Genomic DNA, 12,359 nt, shown 5'->3' with positions numbered 1-12,359 from the left:
GCTGAGCCATAACCGGCTAAATTACGGTTACAATATCAACGTGTCACAAAACACCAATTTGTTTTAGGGTTATATTGATGGTTAATATTGATGGTTTGTTCAGTTGTAGGTTGAAAGAGACGCGATTTTGGTTACTTTGAACGTATTTATCCAAAATCATATTACGCTGGCCGGTGACACGCATGCGCACGGACTCTGTGCATTTTTCTAAGTTCGAGACGATACGGCTAGAAACACGGCAGGATTTGAGCTAGCTAGCTCTTACTGAGTTGATGAGCGAAGTGAACGAGCTGACGGAATAAACGAGGCTTCACGCTAACGACACACTGTTCACGCCTTCTCATATTGGCAGTGACTACAGAGAGACAAGAGAGCGGTAGTGTTCCTGTGCACTCTTGTGTACAAATCCAGGAGGAAGAGTATTTAAAGTGTATTCAGTTAAAAGATGAGGAGATCGAAGGTCTTAGAGATCTCAATAATCACTTAGAGAACAAGCTAGAAATAGCGATCAACCAGACTGAGGGCGCCCAGGCTGAGCGAAGTAAGATCAATAAAGAGTTGAAGGCTCAGGAGCAACTCACTGCAAACAAAACAACTACTGAGCATCTGCAGCATGAGGTCAGACTCTTGAAAGGTGAGGCCGATGAAAAGAACAGAGTGCTGGACAAGGCTGACCAGGACAACCGTTCTGGGAAAGACCAGCTGGAAAAAGTGGAGTCGCAGCTGTTAAAAATAAATTTCAAGTATAAGACAGTGAAACATTCCAAGGCCGACTTGTCCAACAAATTGGACGAGGTCATGGCTGAGAAGGAAAAGTTGGAAAAAGCGCTGCTGCACTGCAACGAAACGATAGGACAGCAACAAACAGCTCCAGGACGCCTCTCACATTAGAAGAGATGATTATGGACTCAATACAAAAGTTGATTTCCACATACTTACGACAATTAAAAGACTTAAAAAACAATTAAAAGATTTTCAAAAGCTGCTCAAAAACAGACACCTCCCCTCTCCTCCCCCTCTCCTCTCCCCCTCTCCTCTCCTCCTCCTCCTCCTCTCCCCCCCTCCTCTCCTCCTCCCCTCTCCTCTCCTCCTCCTCTCCTCCTCCCCTCTCCTCCTCTCCCCTCCTCCCCTCTCCTCTCCTCTCCTCCCCTCCTCTCCTCTCCCCCTCCTCTCCTCCCCTCCTCTCCTCCTCCCCCTCTCCTCCTCTCCTCTCCTCTCCTCCTCCCCTCCCCTCTCCCCTCCTCCTCCTCTCCTCCCCCCCTCTCCTCCTCCCCCCCTCTCCTCCTCCTCTCCCTGACTACTGACATAAGGACGGTAAAGTTAGGACACAAGAATACTTTGGCTCCTGTGTCATTAAAACCCCACCACTCAGCCCAGGGCCCCTGAGGCCAGGGCCCCTCAGCCCAGGGCCCCTGAGGCCAGGGCAAACAAAGAACAATCGCTTCCCGCTCAAAAAGCCAGAGTGCTTCTAAGGGGTTTCTGACGGTTAGCCCCTCCCACCCATCTCCAAAGTCCAGTGTTGTGGAGTTAAAATCACGCCACTTCCTCCACATTGTCCTAGGTTCTGAGCCTGGGGCCTTACTGAGTAAGTTTAGGTCTCCGTCCGCGTGCATGGGGCGATCAAGCGGCGGGGACGATGGGAGTCCGGCCGGTCAGTCCTACCGACCGACCTACAGACGCACCGACACGCAGCCGAACACTCCGGTCTGACGGGACTAACTTCTCACTTCATTTCTCCAAAAGGTAAAAAAACCATCAAAGAAAACAAAAGCAACAGCTGGAGCTGCACGAGGAGAGGACTTTTATTTTGAAAGCGCGTGTGTGGCTCTTGTTAATCATCACCGGTTCCTGTTAATCATAATGACTACATGTTACTGACTTTATGACTACATGTTACTGACTTTATGACTACATGTTACTGACTTTATGATTACATGTTAGACTTTATGACTACATGTTACTGACTTTATGACTACATGTTACTGACTTTATGACTACATGTTACTGACTTTATGACTACATGTTACTGACTTTATGACTACATGTTACTGACTTCATGACTACATGTTACTGACTTCATGACTACATGTTACTGACTTTATGACTACATGTTACTGACTTTATGACTACATGTTACTGACTTCATGACTACATGTTACTGACTTCATGACTACATGTTACTGACTTTATGACTACATGTTACTGACTTTATGACTACATGTTACTGACTTTATGACTACATGTTACTGACTTCATGACTACATGTTACTGACTTTATGACTACATGTTACTGACTTTATGACTACATGTTACTGACTTTATGATTACATGTTAGACTTTATGACTACATGTTACTGACTTCATGACTACATGTTACTGACTTTATGACTACATGTTACTGACTTTATGACTACATGTTACTGACTTTATGATTACATGTTAGACTTTATGACTACATGTTACTGACTTCATGACTACATGTTACTGACTTTATGACTACATGTTACTGACTTTATGACTACATGTTACTGACTTTATGACTACATGTTACTGACTTTATGACTACATGTTACTGACTTCATGACTACATGTTACTGACTTTATGACTACATGTTACTGACTTCATGACTACATGTTACTGACTTTATGACTACATGTTACTGACTTCATGACTACATGTTACTGACTTTATGACTACATGTTACTGACTTTATGACTACATGTTACTGACTTTATGACTACATGTTACAGACTTTATGACTACATGTTACTGACTTTATGACTACATGTTACTGACTTTATGACTACATGTTACTGACTTCATGACTACATGTTACTGACTTCATGACTACATGTTACTGACTTCATGACTACATGTTACTGACTTTATGACTACATGTTACTGACTTTATGATTACATGTTAGACTTTATGACTACATGTTACTGACTTCATGACTACATGTTACTGACTTTATGACTACATGTTACTGACTTTATGACTACATGTTACTGACTTTATGACTACATGTTACTGACTTCATGACTACATGTTACTGACTTTATGACTACATGTTACTGACTTTATGACTACATGTTACTGACTTTATGATTACATGTTAGACTTTATGACTACATGTTACTGACTTCATGACTACATGTTACTGACTTTATGACTACATGTTACTGACTTTATGACTACATGTTACTGACTTTATGATTACATGTTAGACTTTATGACTACATGTTACTGACTTCATGACTACATGTTACTGACTTTATGACTACATGTTACTGACTTTATGACTACATGTTACTGACTTTATGACTACATGTTACTGACTTTATGACTACATGTTACTGACTTCATGACTACATGTTACTGACTTTATGACTACATGTTACTGACTTCATGACTACATGTTACTGACTTTATGACTACATGTTACTGACTTCATGACTACATGTTACTGACTTTATGACTACATGTTACTGACTTTATGACTACATGTTACTGACTTTATGACTACATGTTACAGACTTTATGACTACATGTTACTGACTTTATGACTACATGTTACTGACTTTATGACTACATGTTACTGACTTTATGACTACATGTTACTGACTTCATGACTACATGTTACTGACTTCATGACTACATGTTACTGACTTCATGACTACATGTTACTGACTTTATGACTACATGTTACTGACTTTATGACTACATGTTACTGACTTTATGACTACATGTTACTGACTTCATGACTACATGTTACTGACTTTATGACTACATGTTACTGACTTTATGACTACATGTTACTGACTTTATGACTACATGTTACTGACTTTATGACTACATGTTACTGACTTCATGACTACATGTTACTGACTTTATGACTACATGTTACTGACTTTATGACTACATGTTACAGACTTTATGACTACATGTTACAGACTTTATGACTACATGTTACAGACTTTATGACTACATGTTACTGACTTTATGACTACATGTTACTGACTTCATGACTACATGTTACTGACTTCATGACTACATGTTACTGACTTCATGACTACATGTTACTGACTTTATGACTACATGTTACTGACTTTATGACTACATGTTACTGACTTTATGACTACATGTTACTGACTTTATGACTACATGTTACTGACTTTATGACTACATGTTACTGACTTTATGACTACATGTTACTGACTTTATGACTACATGTTACTGACTTTATGACTACATGTTACTGACTTTATGACTACATGTTAGACTTTATGACTACATGTTACTGACTTCATGACTACATGTTACTGACTTTATGACTACATGTTACTGACTTTATGACTACATGTTACTGACTTCATGACTACATGTTACTGACTTCATGACTACATGTTACTGACTTCATGACTACATGTTACTGACTTTATGACTACATGTTACTGACTTTATGACTACATGTTACTGACTTTATGACTACATGTTACTGACTTTATGACTACATGTTACTGACTTTATGACTACATGTTACTGACTTCATGACTACATGTTACTGACTTCATGACTACATGTTACTGACTTTATGACTACATGTTACTGACTTTATGACTACATGTTACTGACTTTATGACTACATGTTACTGACTTCATGACTACATGTTACTGACTTCATGACTACATGTTACTGACTTCATGACTACATGTTACTGACTTTATGACTACATGTTACTGACTTTATGACTACATGTTACTGACTTTATGACTACATGTTACTGTTGAAGTTAACTACAAACCTTCCTTCAGTGACGACAAACGGATCAACAGAGAGACGTTTCCGACCGCCGTTTATCCTCTGATGGAACAGAATCAACAGCTGATCGACGTCAACTTCAGCCTGGAACCTTCGGCCACAAAGTGAGATCACTTCTGTAAACGCGTTGGTGGAGGCGATTAGCTTAGCTTAGCATAAAGACTGGAAGCAGGGGGAAACAGCTAGCCCGGGTCTGTCACGTGAAAGAAATTACAGCAAGATTTCGATGCTGTAAATACTTCTTTCTGTAAGCGCAACTTTAATATTCTTGTACTTCACTTGAGTACTTCCATGTTTTGATACTACATTTTATAATATTATACGTTTTTTACTTTGTAAAACTATGTTTTTTTGTGTAAAAACCATAAGTTATTAAATATGATGCTTATATGAAATTAAATGACACAAGTTAAAATGTGGTTCTTTCTCAACCATGAGCCGTTGCATTAGCAAAAATGCTAAATTAACATATATTACAATATAAGATGGCGGTCATTCCCCTGCACTATGAGTTACATTTTTCTGATTCTACTTTCGTACTTTTACTCGAGTAAAGTTTGTATTTCGGGACTTTTACTCACAATGGAGTCTTTTGAAGTTGTTTCTATCTGGAGACTTCCTCTTTTGTTTCGTTTGCGCAGAGCCAGGCTAACAGTTTCCACCTGTTTCCAGTCTTTATGCTAAGCTAAGCTAACCTATTGTCAAGAACGCTTATCAAAATATTGAACCATTTCCGTTACTTTCCAGTTCATAAGTCTAATTATCAGCTTCTATTTTAAGATCACTATCTCGGAAATCAAAACGTAATTTGTCATTTTATAACAACTGAAATATCCAGATGGTGGATCTGTGTTGACATCTGAGCTGTAAATGTGATTTCAGACTTGTGTGCGTGAGGAAGAGGAGTAAAGATTATCGTCCGCCTCTCTAGACTCTGAGCGCTTCGGTAAGTTCACGTCTCGTTGTTCACGTTACGACATCTTTCCTGTCGACTTTAAATGATGGAAATTTATTCCCCAGAAGGTTGTGATGCTGTCGAGAGGAATGAATCCTCGAGGAGCGACCGCTCGATGGGAAACATGCTGAACTGCAGCCGGACGAAGCTGCTCGTTGAACGACTTCATGAGTGTCCTGTTTCATTTGTATTTAGTGTCGGAGATGACGCTGAGAGCGGAGCGAAGCCAGAAAGACGATTACGAGCTAAACACTCATAGAACTGGAGTTACATCCAGATAACCTTTAGTATAACGTAAAGCCCGTCTGTGTAGAAGTTGAATGTGATTATATCATCTATTAAATATGTCTTTATTTTAAAAACATAGTCGCGCAAATAAAACACATCGGAGCTTTTAAAAACACTCATAATCCAGTATTTCTAATAAAAGCCATAATGCTGACTTTACGTTTTATATCAACATAATAACAATATGTTGATTTGTTTTAAATTATCTTTAAAATCATGACCGAGAAGTTCTCTGTTACTTTTATACAGAATGTGCCCACAACAGAACTATCACTTTTATATATATATATATATATATATATATATTAAATATATATACTTATACTAATAAAAGACATGGCTGCATTATTCAGCCTCACTCATGAAAACACAAGTTTATCCGTTCGATTATAAACTCAGTTTATGCAAATTGTTGGATAAAGTTTTGTAAAGAGTTTTTTCTCTTGTTTGGTTTGTAAGACGTTATTTTTTTAACCGTTTTTATGTTTTAAACTCGTCTGTTTTACGTTTGTTCTTCTGGTTTCAGGAACATTTTTTTATTTAAGAATTAGTCTTTAATGGAGAAAACTGATGTTTTTAGTCATTTATTGTGTTATTGTTGGTGCTTTGATGTAAACCTTGAGGGCCATGAGCGGTACCGTTAAATAAGATGTATGATTATAATGATAATAATTATTATTATTTGATGATCTTAACGAGGTTCCATGAAAGGCATCTAAACAAAACTCTGTGCTGAATAAGCTTCATAATGAACAATGAACACAATCATCTTTCTTTTTATATGATTGTTTTATTGGTGGTCCAGTTGTAAAAGTTTGTCTTTTTAATAAAGTTTTTAAAATCTGATTTGAATCGTCTTCACTTTGTGATTCATAACTCAGCTGAGAGAGAATTTACTGACATTAATAAAACTATAACCACTTTATTAAATGTGACTGTCATTGAATAATGAACTAGTTGTTTTTATTGTTTGAGAAGAATATCGTATAAAAAGTATTAATGACTCCATAATCAACATTTTTTACTTTCAGTAGAAACAGTAAAACATATTTGTTATTTATGAAACTCATCACATATATGTTCAAATGTTAATCATTTTTATTTGAAATGATTTGAAGCAGCAGTGGTGGAAGATAACAGAGTACATTTACTCAAGTACTGGACTGAAGTACACTTTGAAGGTACTTGTATATACGTGTACATGTATCTGGTGTACCAGACCTGTGATGTATAATCACAGGTAAAGATATGATGAGACATTCACCAGCTGCAACATTAAGGCAATAAACACATTAATACAATAACATAACATATAGATATATCTATATATTTGTACTTTAGAATGCAGGACCTAGTAACTGAGTATTTCCTCTTCCTGCCGTACATCTGTCCTCCAGCAGGAGGCAGCACAACTCCACAGACCTTCACTCTTTCCTCTCTCCTTTCCTCTCTCCTCTGTCCTTCTGACTGTCACATATTTCTTACACACTGATATCCAGTGATTCTTTTTCTGAATTTATTTTGAAAACCAGAATATATATTGTGCCAAATGAAAAGGAATATGTATAAAATATGTATATAAATAAAGTATAATATTATTGTTTTAAATACACATATGTTCTGTTTAGTATTATTGTTTTCTTGTGTTTTCTGATACTTTGGCAACATTGTTTCTTTTTACTTTCATGCCAATAAACAATGAATTGATTATTGATGTTTCTTTGTCCTGATTTGTTCTTTTATTGATTATTAATATTTAATAATTGTTCTTCAGTACCTGCTCTCTCATCTCTAATGAGAGGAGTCAGGACCAGAGAGGTGGCAACGCGAGACAGACGGGACTCGGGGCGTAACCTCGCGATACTTTACTTACCCCCCCTCTCTCTCTCTCCGTCCGCGTGCATGGGGCGATCAAGCGGCGGGGACGATGGGAGTCCGGCCGGTCAGTCCTACCGACCGACCTACAGACGCACCGACACGCAGCCGAACACTCCGGTCTGACGGGACTAACTTCTCACTTCATTTCTCCAAAAGGTAAAAAAACATCAAAGAAAACAAAAGCAACAGCTGGAGCTGCACGAGGAGAGGACTTTTATTTTGAAAGCGCGTGTGTGGCTCTTGTTAATCATCACACCTGAGAAGGAGGAGAAGAAATAAAAGCATCAGTTAGTGCTTCCTCTCTGAGGTGAAGGAGAGTTTTACCGGATCACCGGAGGATTAACGGAAGCTGGAGCCTCCGGAGGAGTAAAGAAGTTGGGAAGATGTCGGAGGAAGCGGAGCAGACAGAGTGAAGCTGCCCGGTGCGCAAGTTCCTCTCTCCGGCTGGACTGAAGCGCGTCTGCCGCTCCTCATCATCATCATCACCACCATCACCATCACCACCATCACCATCACCACCATCATCACCACCATCACCATCACCACCATCATCACCATCACCACCACCACCATCACCACCACCATCACCACCATCATCATCACCATCGCTCTTCTTGGATGTAAAAAACCCAAAACAAGCTTCTTCTTCCTCCAAGATCTTCTTCAAACACTTTTACGCGGAGTTCCTGCGCTCATGGAGCGGCCACCTCGCGCCTCCTCTCCGGATGGGATGTGTCAGCTGTGATGCTGATGGTGTGACATAAAATAAACCCAAAAACAGCACAAAAACTAACCCGCAGTTTTTCCAACGCAGGAGTTTCACATGTGAGTACATTCTTTGTTATTACTGCGTAGAGGCTTCTGGGGATGTGAACTCTGACCGCTTTCGTGGATCCTGACGAGACAAAAGCACCTGCGACACTGACTCTAAATCACGCCTGTTAAGCAGAAATATACATTTTTTAATTTATCTCCAAACACAACACAACTTCCATCAGTTCGGCACCAAATGTCAGAATGTTTCCGCTCAGTGTGAAGATGAAACCACGTTTAAAACTCGTGTTTCTGCGCAACGGCGTCAGAAAATGATGCCAGTGAAGCAAATCCAATTAAGAAAAGCGCTGATTTACAGATAACCTCTACAATCACACAACTCTTCGCGTTGCCGATGATCGCTGACACTCTGTGTGAATAGTTCTTGGGGGCGCAGACTCAGTTGTGTCCTGAAAACACGCACTTTAAAGCGCATCTCGTGTGTTTTCAGCTTCTTTCTGCCTCCAGAGACTCAGTTTCCTCTGTTCCTATGCAACACAGCGCTCTGTCTCAGCCGAGCCGAGCCGAGCCGTGCCACGACTTTCCATTCATTAAGCGGCTCAGTTCATGTAATAAGAAGAGGAAACATTTATTTACCTCTTTTCTTCTTTGGTACAAAACTGTAATATTTTAATCTTGAAGTGCGCAAAAAGAACCCTTTTCTATAATCGATCCTTTATTGCAGACTTTAAAATTGCTCTGGTGGCTGAGCACAGATGTGTAGATGATTTACAGTAACTACATACGATTTAAACGTGTTTGTATCGCTGTAAAAATACACAAAATCCCTCTAATATTCATGCGTTTGGTTGCTGTTTTTATATTACAGAAGTATTCTTAAACGCATCATATTTGCTTTATGATATAAGTACATCATCTGTGTGAGCGTCTCCTGTGATATTCCTCTGGTACTGGTTGGACTCTGAGTGTTCACACAGAGAAACCGGTTGAATCTGTCTTCTATACCTTTGTTCTAATGATGCAACGGGTTTGGATTTTTTGCATCGAATGTTTTGTCTCTTCAGGAACGTTAGTAGAGATATTTAGATTATTTATTTATTCAACGACAGACTATCTGTTGGCTGGAGCTTCCTGGTGACTTCTGGTCTTCAGGCTTCTGGATGAATCCGTCACATTCTGCTCACAGACCAAACCAAACAGCTTCTGAAATCTCTTCTTTCTTTCTCCCGTACGTCATTTAAATGACTCAAAAATACATATGGTCTCATAATGACATCTTATATTCCTGCCATTACGGTAAAGACTCAAACCTGCATCAACATTAGTTGTGTTTTTTAAAAGGTAGACGAGTCGACTCTGAAGTGTCCTTGACAGAAGTCCTCAAGCTGTTGTTACCTTTAACCTCAGTGAGCAGCGATATACCTCTAAAAAATAATGCGTCATAGATATCAGCAACATCCAGGTCTTTAAAGAGTCAAAGCTTCATGTGTTAAAGCTGCATTCTCTCTAGTGACCACCAGGGGGCGACTCCTCTGGTTGTATAGAAGTCTATGAGAAAATGACTCTACTTCTCTCTTGATTTATTACCTCAGTAAACATTGTAAACATGAGTTTATGGTCTCAATCTCTAGTTTCAAGTCTTCTTCAATACAGCATGATGTTCATTTAGTACATTATGGTCCATTTAGAGTCACACAGACCATAAAGCAGGGGATGCTTTAGGGCGGGGCTACACGGTGATTGACAGGTCTCTACCAGAGACGTATACGGCGTCTCTACGTTACTCCTCCTCAGTCCAGATATGGTCACTTCCTGTTCACTGGTTGCAAAAAAACAAGATGGCGACGGCTGTAATTGCCGAACTGGAGGCTTCAAAACGTCCACAAACGAGAGACGTCAGAGTGACACCGTGTGGATATCGTCACAGTTGGTCTTTAATGAAGTCGGTTACGTCTTATTCATTGCAAAAAGATTATTGACCGACATATTTAGTCGTGTTTTCTTCAACAAAATGAAGGAACGACTGGAGGAAAAAGGCAGAAAAGAAGAAGAAGGAAGATTCTTCATCTTCTGCACAATCCTCTGATTCTCCTCATGTATCATATAAACGGAGCAGGAGTCCTGAAGTCAGGAGATCTGCTGGTTCACTTCACCGCCTGACAGATTTCTAACTAATTCAGTAGAAACTTCGTTCATGGGCGACGGAGTCCAGGACTTCTTTCAGAGGGTTCCTGAATATTGCAAGATTTTTGGAGCATGTTCTGGTGAATGACGTGTAGGTTAAACATGGAGGAAAGGGATTTATTTTAGGCTGTTGACAGTGTTTAATGATTGATGGAGTGACACGAAGAGATATCATAAATCCCTTCTGTAAAAACCTTTGACTCTAACATGTTAACATACTGAAGCAAGAAGTTTGAACCTGACTTAATCCAATTTTGTTCTGAAACCTGATCTAAATTTGCACATATCTAATAAAACAATGCCTAATTTGCCTATTTAAACACACATTTTCATAGAAAAACGAATTGTCTTGATGTGAGTAATCAGCTGGGGGAGTTATCTATTCGTTAAACGTTTTGTTCTCCTGTAGTTTCATCGTCTTAAAGCTGAAGGTTTGTGTGAAACTTTGATTTAAGTGAAAGTTCAGACAGCTGCTGTGTCGACACCTCAAACACCTCAAACACACGACAACAGGTGTCCCAGCGCTGCACCGCCTGCCTCGCATGCATTACATTCATGTGTGTGTGTGTGTGTGTGTGTGTGTGTGTGTGTGTGTGTGTGTGTGTGTGTTCAGCTGAAAAGCCCCTCACGGTGTTGTGCTGTTTGTTCGTGTCGGAGCAGCAGGCCTGACCTTTCCCTGCAAACGGGCGCCCGAGACAACACGAGCTGCTGTGTGAGGGACGAGGCAGCGACATCCGTCCTGCAGGCTGAAACCAGCCCCCCGCTTATTACCGCCAACCTTTTGTGAAGCACAGTCGGCGTGTGAAACCCGAGGAAGCTGCTCTATAGCTTTTTATCGCAGGTCTTGAAACCCCCCTCCTGAGTGCTCACAGTCCTCCTCTCAGCGTCTGCTTTGCTTTCATCTCCTTTTTCTTGTGTGTTTCCTTCAGTGCGTTTTCGGGCCCATTAACTCCCATGAAAGACTCAAACGTTCACGTCATAGTCCGCCACATGGGAAAGGGCCGGTTTCTGAGAGCATTGTAAAGAATCAAATGGTCCGGAGCGTGTGATCGGAACATCGTTTCTCTTTTTGACCGCAGGAACTTTTCCACAAAGATCTAAATCTAGATCAGCTGTGTTTTAAGGAACCGAGGTTCAAACAAACCCAGTTACCAGGAAAACACGCTGGCATGGTACAAAGTTAACTTTAACATGGATGTTTATTCATTCGCACAGAGCAGGTGAAGTAGCTAATGGAGGGACTGTTATAGTGTGACGTGGTGTAGTAACACGATTAAAGAGAAAGTCCAATAAACACGGGACTTTATCCTGGAGACCGACGTCAGTGTCCCGTCTGAATCCAAAAGTAAATGTTGACTTTGTGTTTGTTACAGAACGCTGGGAAAGAAATTTGTTGTGTGCTTCGTTGTTGCGTTACGTTGTTGCGTTACGTTGTTGCGCGACATTTATTACGTCA

The 12,359-nt window shown here is 40.0% G+C and overlaps 1 long non-coding RNA gene across 1 annotated transcript; it reads left to right on the top strand.

The window, feature by feature from the left end:
• Positions 1-4,781: 4,781 nt before the first annotated feature.
• Positions 4,782-6,907, top strand: LOC142937637 (uncharacterized). Its single transcript, XR_012949426.1, has 3 exons — positions 4,782-4,928; positions 5,707-5,770; positions 5,845-6,907. It is a non-coding gene; the product is annotated as an uncharacterized LOC142937637 (long non-coding RNA).
• Positions 6,908-12,359: the final 5,452 nt, after the last annotated feature.

The sequence above is a fragment of the Anarhichas minor genome, unplaced genomic scaffold, assembly GCF_050575085.1.
Source record: "Anarhichas minor isolate MPS153535 unplaced genomic scaffold, ASM5057508v1 ptg000074l, whole genome shotgun sequence".
NCBI lineage: Eukaryota > Metazoa > Chordata > Actinopteri > Perciformes > Anarhichadidae > Anarhichas > Anarhichas minor.
This window is presented reverse-complemented; position numbering and strand designations above follow the sequence as displayed.